General features: G+C 35.1%; 1 protein-coding gene across 1 annotated transcript in view; it reads right to left on the bottom strand.

The window, feature by feature from the left end:
* CUNH8orf88 (chromosome unknown C8orf88 homolog) overlaps positions 1 to 9,004 on the bottom strand; it is a 39,806-nt gene extending 30,802 nt beyond the window's left edge. The window contains exons 1-2 of the mRNA XM_019651649.1: positions 7,896 to 9,004; positions 4,133 to 7,069 (exon numbers count right to left, since the gene is read on the bottom strand). The gene's annotated coding sequence lies outside the window, so the exon portion shown is untranslated. The remainder of the gene's footprint in view (positions 1 to 4,132; positions 7,070 to 7,895) is intronic.
* Between the last annotated feature and the right edge of the window lie 39 nt (positions 9,005 to 9,043).

Below are 9,043 nucleotides of genomic sequence, written 5' to 3' on the forward strand. Positions count from 1 at the left end.
AAAAAAAAAAAAAGAATATGTCCTGTACATGAAACACCAGAAGTCTGTGGACAATGGAATCAATATATCCTCCCCAACACCCAGATGTAGAAAATTGTAAGCGTAGGACTCATTTCTCATCAATCTAGTCTAAAAAATAGAAGTTTTCTTCAGGAACATATTTAACAATCTACACAATCATGTACAGCATACAAGTAAATTATTTTTTACATTTTACTAAATGAAATCAATAGAACTTATGACAAAAAACTTAGTTGGAAAATAATTTCTTTCCAGATGAAATGAAAATCAGTAATCTATTGAGATAAAATTTAAGTAGTAACAAATAGTCTCCTACATTTTTTGGTAATCTGCGAAGAAGAATGAAGCATATAAACACACGGAAACTTTTAAATATTACTTGTTGATTTGGCAAGAAATATTGGCATCTGTAAGAATAACCTAGAATTTATGATACCTCTCCACAGCAAGAGCTTGACAACAAGTTAATGAACAATTTTTAGAGTATTTAAAATTAATCACACTTCCAAAGAAAACTTGAAATGCCTTGAATTCATAACATATCAGTAACTCATGACAGGTTTTCATCAAATTTAACAAACTAAAAATTGACATGTTATTACCAAACAAGTTGTGACTGAAATAAACTTTTCTAAACTTTCAATAATAAAAATAAATTTTTATTAACTATGTTGAGAAAATATCTATTCTCACAAATAAAATACATTACACAATTGTCAAATGATGAGGAAATAAAGAAAAATTCAGGGGTGGTTCAGGCAATTAAAAATATTTTTATAGGTTTTTGATGTTTGTGGTATTTGTCAGTTTTTTAAATTTGTAATTTGTTGTCATTGCATTGTTTTTCTCATTCTAAGCAAATATTTACTTTGATTTAAAAAAAGTTTTGGAGAATGGATTGAGGAAAACCCAGTTAGAAGGATAATAATTCTAATTGTTTCTTATTACGTGTAAGTAGAGGTTTGATTTACAATTTTATTTTCATATTTAACTTTACCTTCATAGTACCTCCCATTCGGTTAATAAAACCCTACATGAGCACAGGTAACACAGACACACTGGTTTACCTGCTCTCATGGTATGTAGTGCCTAGTAAGCATGCAGACACTTGGGTGGTACTACTGGAAGTCTGTGGAGTTGTGAAAACCTGAAGAGGTAGCATTATGTAGTGTTTACCAAATGATCTTACCACCCTCCTGCCAGCAGTCTGGCTCTCATTCACTTAGCCCACCATCATTTACAAAGCATTTTATGGAGGATATACATACACATACAGAGATAACCATTGCAATACAGCAATGCATTAAAAGATGTAATAGAGATTTGGTTCTGTTCAGCTCAGGTCAGCAGAAAAAAAAACCCTTTGAAGGCCTATTATGTGCTGAAGAAGACAAACTGAAATAAGACTCGTATGACTGAAGCACAATCACAAACAAGAGAACAGCAGTCTAAGTGTACCTATGAACTAATAAGTTAAATAGAGTGTAGTAATAGTAGTAGTTAAAAGTATTTACATGGAAAAGAAGTACAATGACAGAAATAATTCTGGCTGGGGGGGCGGAGGGGAAGGGATGAAGGGGAGAAGGGATCATGGAAGGGTTCACAGGAGAGGTTATGCCTGAGCAAAATTTTCAAGAATAAAAAGTTCACCAACAGACTGGGATATTCCTTGCAAGTTGGAAGGACATTTCCAAAGGCATATAGAAATGAAACAACAGTCAATGTTATCAATGAAACTCACTGGTTTGGATTTTAACAAAATTATTTTAAAACTCTTCAAGAATCTAAATGAAGACGTGACAAATATTGTGATCATCACATAGAGCAAAACTTAAACTCTCCTACTGTTAGTCGGTACAGGCATACCTTGTTTCATTGTGCTCTGCACTTTGTCACATTCTGAAGGTTTGTGGCAACCCTACAATGGAACAAGTCTGTTGGTCCCATTTCTTCCAACAGCATTTGCTCACTTCATGTCTTTTTGTCACATTTTGGTACTTCTCACAATATTTCAATCTTTTCCATTAATATATTATTAAGATTATCTGTGATCAGTGATCTTCGGTGTTACTATTATAATTGTTTTGGGTTGCCAAGGACCATACCCATATAGGATGGGAAACATAGATAAATGTTGATCTGTTCTGACTGTTCTACCCCTTCTCTCTCCCACTCCTTGGGCTTCCCCATTCCGAGACACAACAATATTGAAATTAGGTCAACTAATAACACTACAATGGCGTTTCAGTGTTCAATTAAAGAAAGAGTTGCATGTCTTACTTTAAATCAAAAGCTAAAAATGATTACACTTGGTGAGGAAGGCATGTCAAAAGCCAAGCTAGGTGAAAGCTAGGCTTCTTGCACCAGTGAGCCAAGTTGTGAGTAAAAAGGAAAATTCTTGAAGGAAATTAAAAGTGCTACTCCAGTGCACATACGAATGATAAGAAGGCAAAATTTATTGTTGATGGGGAAACTTTCAGTTTCCCACAACAGTCCCTTAAGCCAAAGCCTATTCCAGAGCAAGGCCCTGACTCTCTTCAATTCTATGAAGGCTGAGAGGTGAGGAGGTGCAGAAGAAAAGTCTAAAGCTAGCATAGGTTGCTTCATGAGGTTTAAGGACAGAAACCGTCTCTGTAACATAAAAGTGCAAGGTTAAGCAGCAAGTTATCCAGAAGATCTAGCTAAGACAATTCAGGAAGGTGGCTGCACTAAACCACAGATTTACAATAGGGACAAATTGGAAGAAGATGCCATCTAGGACTGGCTTCAAAGCGTCAAGGGACAGGCTGGCTCCTATTAGAGGCTCATGCAGCTGGTGACTTGAAATTGAAACCAGTGCTCAATTACCATTCTGAAAATCCAAGGGCTCTTAAGAATTATGCTCAAACTACTCTGCCTATGCTCTACAAATGCAAAAAGAAGACTGGATGACGGCACATCTGTTTACTACATGGTGTACTGAATATTTTAAGACTATTGTTGAGACCTACTGCTCAGAAAAAGATTCCTTTCAAAATATGACTGCTCAGTGACAATGCACCTGATCACCAAGAGCTCTGATGGAGATGGATAATGAGATTAATGTTGTTTTCATGCCTGTGAACACAACACCCAATCTGCAGCCCACTGATCATAGAGCAATTCTGACTTTCAAGTCTTACTATTTAAGAAACACATTTTGTAACAATATAGATAGTGATTCCTATGATGGATCAGGGTAAAGTAAATTTAAAACCTTCTGGAAAGGAGTCACCATTTTAGATGCCATTAAGAACATTCATGACTCATGTGAAGAGGTCAAAATAACATTAGCAGGGGCTTAGAAGAAGCTGATTCCCACCCTCACAGGTGACTCTGATGGTTCAAGACTCAGTGGAGGAAGTAACAGGTGGTGTTGTAGAAACAGCAGAACTAGAAGTAGAAGGGGAGCCTAAAGTTGTGACTCAATTTCTTCAATCTCATAAATCTTTAACGAATGAGGAGTTGCTTCTTACGGATGAGCAAAGAGAGTGGTTTCTTAAGATGGAATCTACTGCTGGTGGAAAAGCTGTGAAGATGGTTGGAGGGACAATGAAGGACTTAGAGTATCACATCAACTCAGCAGATGAAGCAGCGGTAGGCTGTGAGACCGACCAATTCTGAAAGAAGTTCTACTGTGGATAAAATGCTACCAAACAGCATCGCATGCTACAGAGAAATCGTTCATGAAAGAAAAGTCAACTAATGCAGAAAACTTCAGTTGTAGTTTAAAAATTGCCAGTGATCCAACCTTCAGCAGTTACCCCTGATCGGTCAACAGCCATCAACATCAAGGAGAAAACCTCCCCCCCCCACCACCCCCTGCAACAGAAACATTATAACTCGCTGAAGACTTAGATGATGGTCAGCCTTTTTCAGCAATGAAGAATTTTTAATATAGATAATGTATTACAGAATTGTACACCTGAAACCTATGTAACTTTACTAACCATTTTCACCCCAATAAACTTTAATTTAAAAAAGGAAGAATTTTTAGTTAAGGTATGTCCATTGTTTTGTAGATATGATGCTGTTGTGTACTTAACACACTATAACAGCAGTATAAACATAACAAAAACTGTGTGTGACTTACTGTATGGCGATATTCACTTTATTGCAGTGGTCCGGAACCAAACCCGCAACATGTCCAAGGTGTGCCTATAAAAGTTTTTAAAAAGTCATTTGTCTTTTATCACCCAGAGATAACCACTCCTAACATTGTAGTGTTCAATTTTCCTTATTTCTTTTCAACACATACACATAAAATCATTTTCAGAAAATGGATCATACTCCACGTAATTGATTTGTAATCTGATTGCCACACAATATTTTGTGAACCATTTTCAATTCAACAGGTGAGAAATACAATATTTTAAATGATTGCGTATTATTTCATACTCTGATTATACCATTATTTATTTCACCTATCCAATATTATTGAATTTTTGGACTTTTTCTTGTTTTTATTTCCTATTATAAACAAATATATAATCAACATCACTGCCCATCCATATTTGTTCTCTTATCCATAACACCTTTAAGAAAAATTCCTAGAGACAGAATTACTATGTCAAAGAATACGTATGTGTGTGTACTGCCTCATATCCTAAACATTACAGGGATATAATCACACTTGCATTCTTTGTTAATATGGTAGGTAAAAAAAATAGTATCTGTTTTAACTTACATTCTTTGATTATTAGTAAATTGAAAAAAAGTTCCTTTTTATTACTTACATTTATTTTGTGAATCGATTTTTCAAGCCATTAGTCCCTTCCCATATTAAAAAGATTAACTCTTTCTAATATGGTGAAAATATCTTCACCAGTTTGTCTTTTGGCTCTTCTTGTAGTTTTTTTTCATACAAAAGTGTTTTATTCTTTTAATCATACAATCTATCGATCCTTTCCTATTTGATTTCTGCTTTAGGGTTTTATTTGGGAAGTTTTTCCTTAACAAAAAAGTATATAAATATTTACCTGTACACTCTGTAGCAAAATAAGATTCCAAACCCAAGGGGATAAAAGAATTTTAACAAACCAATTCATCCACTCATTTATTCATTCGTTTAGCAGATGTTCACTGAGCACATACACATTAGGCACTGCTCTAAATGCTGGAGACAAAGCAGTGAGCAAGGTCACCAAGGTTCCTGCTGTCACCGAGTTGTATTTCAAAGGAATATAACCATGCAGCCTATGACTTAATGTGGGATTACAACTAGTTAACTGTTAAGAAAAGAAATAAATTAGACTCTTATTTCATACAATACATCAGGCATATTACAAATGGATATAAAAATCTATATTTTTAAAATGAAAATACTGGAAAAATAAATGAACATTATATAAAGAAATACATATGTCCTCAAACATGAAAACTACTTCAGAACAAAATCTCAAGGCAATTTTGGAAATCACATCTTATTTTTTAAAAATGGAATAGAACAAGGTAATTGTTGAACAATAATCTTTATTAGTGTATTTTCAAAAGTACACATGATTCTGAGCTACCGCAATGAGATATTTATCATTTTACTCTTTGAAGTTTGCACGTATTTTGCTTCAAACTCTATTATGAGTACATTCTTATACTAATCAGGAACATAAATATTTTAAAACCTTATTCCTACCCCTGGAATAGCCAATTAATTTCCTCAGATCATCTCATTTTCTAAATCTACATTAAGGGCTTTAGAACATTATTTCTCAACTAAGCAATTTCTGTTTCAAAACTGCAAAGATGGGAAGTGTGAGAGGGGTGATTCCTTAAATCCTGGTGAATTCTCTGAAAACCATGTTGCTTACTGTCTTTGATCTATTTTCTTGAATAAATTGGGTCATTATCTGACCCGATATATTTGAGAAGAATGGTAAGAGTAACTACCTCTAATCTCAACATTTTAGCTACTGTAAAATGTTATAGGCTCCCTTCACACAAGTAGTCCATAATTATCCCCATAAGAAAAATTGACCATGATTTAATGAAAAGGAGGGTAACCCAATGTAAATATATCTTTGTTTAAATGGTTAAGTATTATAAAACATGTGATGTAAAATACCTCTTCAAGGCTCTATAAGGAAATACATATAGCTAATTAACATTACATTTCATAAATGTAGGCCAATACTTTTATAATTGGTAAATAAAAAAACAGACAAAAATGGAAGACAAAAGTCCTGTGATCTTTGAGAAAAAAAGCATTTATCCAACATTATTTTTAACTGTGGACAAATAAATATTTCCAGGCTTGTATTTTAAATTACTACCAAAATATTGTAGCTCTCTACAAACAACAAAAAAAACAAGCATACAGTATCTAGAAACAGTTTTTATCTGACAAGAATGTCAAGTTTTTCAAGGTACACTCAAATTTTTTTCCTGAATAAGGTCACTATGATCTTAGGTTAAAGTTACAAGAAGCACTTCAAGCAAAATGCATATTGCTTAGATTTTAAAGCAAGCAATTTTGGTACTGTTTAATTAAAATGTAAGTATAAATGTAAAGCTATTGTAGAAACATTTATAAACACTTCTTGGAAATACTCACAGATCAGCAAGTTATGGAATAAGTGATTTAAAAATAATGAAAAGTGATGTTAGACATAATGCTTGGTGACAAATCCAAAAATACCTTTAAGAGATGTAAAAGAACTTGAAGACATCACTTTATTATTTGGAGCTTGAAAACCTAGCAGCAAAACAAACTATTATTTGCATATAATGTAGTGCAATAAGCATTTGTTCATAAAAGGCTCCCAAAGTCTTGAAAATTTATACATAAACCAGAATGGAATCCATAAGGATACACGATTTAAAGATGCCCAGAGTAGCTTGTCAGGAACTGCTAGATACTCTCACCTGCATCACTTAATCACAAGCAAGCTTATGCAAAACTGTGTTCTGGGTAACTCACTCGTATGGCTCCCCAATAACAAGCTCGGATAAGGCAGATCAAACCTAAGAGATAAGCAATTGCCCAAGAAACATAGGTTGCATGAAATCGCCTTGCAAAATCTTGGGTGCCAACCTAAAATAAAAAGCAATAAAAAAAACAAAAAGTTAGAAACTTAAAAACAATTATCTGTTCAGAGTACTTGTGTTGGCTTACACGTGATTTTCATGAAATAAATCCCTGAGACCACAAAGTCCCTGTAAAATATGAGTTGGTCTATTTGTTGACCATCACTGACAGTAAAATTTAATAAAAGAATGTTGCTAGTTATAGTAAGTATAGATTTTACAAAGTAAGCAGAAGAGCCCACTACAACGTTATCTCTGAAAGGGGCTTAATCCACATAACCCCTTAGTGTCATGTGACACAGCAGGAACAATGCTAACAATAAGGGACCGGGGAAACGAAGGAGCGTGCGCGGAGAGCAAATGGCAGCAAGGCAGATCAGCCCCTTCCTGTTCTCCTGGGATCATCGCCATGCCAACTGCTAAGCTTCAGTCTCCTCTAAAACAAGCCACCCCACATTGATAATAACCTCTCCTAGGCTTGAACAAAGAGAGCAATGGTTTTTGAGGCTTCCATAGCTGCCTGAGTATTGCTAGGCCAAATTGGTTCTGGCACCAGGTAATAATAACAAGTGGTTCTTGTTAAATGGATGGTGAAGTCCCCAAGGACCATCGAAGGGGTCCAGAGTCACCACCTCCCCTGGATGGGCCAGCTCCACCAAACACAGCTCTATGAGCCGAACATGAAATGCCCACAGCCCTTCCGACGCTTCTGGGCCTGGTTTGCCAGGGAGGCAGCTCTTCCAGGAGTTGAAGGTTGTCCCAGGCCTCCCCATTTACTGTAATACAGCTGAGAGGAAGAAAGGAATTCCAATAGTGAGTGGAGTAATACTCACAGTTAATCCAACGCCAATGAAAACACATATCATCCCAATGGTGATATACGCACAGCAGCGTCTTCGCGGAAGCGCACTGCCCACCGAGGAACTGCAAATTCATGAGCGCAGAGAGAACAGTAAGTTTACACAGTAATCTCCATTTCATCTATGGCTTCAGTAACATATACGCTTCCATTTACTTCTTCAACTTGAGAGACAAGAACATGCATAAAAATGTCATTTTTAATGACTAATAATCATAATCATAAATGGTGAATTTGTGGTATGTTATTGTGGGTTTAAACAAAATTCAAGCCTTGGTCATTGACAATATCCACCGAAAAACCACTGTGGTTAATAATGATCTTCCAAGATAAAAACATATTTCCAAACACTGTATTCCAGAATGGAAAATGAGGGCTATGTTACAAATAGCATTTTTGGGGTCCCTCCCAAAAAAAGCCATCCTTATTTTATGTCAACATTAAAATTAGAATACTAAATCAATGTAGCTGAGATATCTCCTCTATCCCATGCTTTTTAGTTCTCAATTCTCCAGTCCTGGAACCAGCCTCTATGAATATGAACACCCCCATCATTTTAATCTGCTTTAGGTGTCATGGTCCTTATTTGGATCCAAAGTCATACTGAACAATGAGTTCTGGGTTGCAAAGACGACTTATTTTTTGCACTTGTCGATAAGTCTTTGTCCACAAATCAAAGAAAATAACCCCACAAGTGCTACTTTTTGTTGTTGTTCTAGTTATAACAGTATATGCTTAGTATAGCAAATTTGTAAAATAAAGAATAAAAAGAGAAATTATCTATAACCCCACTACCATAAACAGTCACTCAGTATTTAGGCATATTTACCTCCAGCCATTTTTTTTGTACCTTACGGATATACAATAGTATAAGCATTATATTGTTAAGTATTCTCAAACTGGAATTCTGGTGGATGAATATTAACATAATTTAACCAATTCTTTAAGACTGGACACTTAGTGTTTTCATTGTTATAAATAATGCCAGCTAAATATCATTTATAAGCACTGTCCTATCTTTCATTGTTTTTGTTTTTTTAAGGTTTTTATTGGGGAATTGGGGGAAGGGGAACAGACAACTTGCTGTCCTTTTGTTCTTCAGTCTAGTTGTGGAGGATGTTG

Source organism: Hipposideros armiger, unplaced genomic scaffold (genome assembly GCF_001890085.2).
Source record: "Hipposideros armiger isolate ML-2016 unplaced genomic scaffold, ASM189008v1 scaffold_163, whole genome shotgun sequence".
Lineage (NCBI taxonomy): Eukaryota > Metazoa > Chordata > Mammalia > Chiroptera > Hipposideridae > Hipposideros > Hipposideros armiger.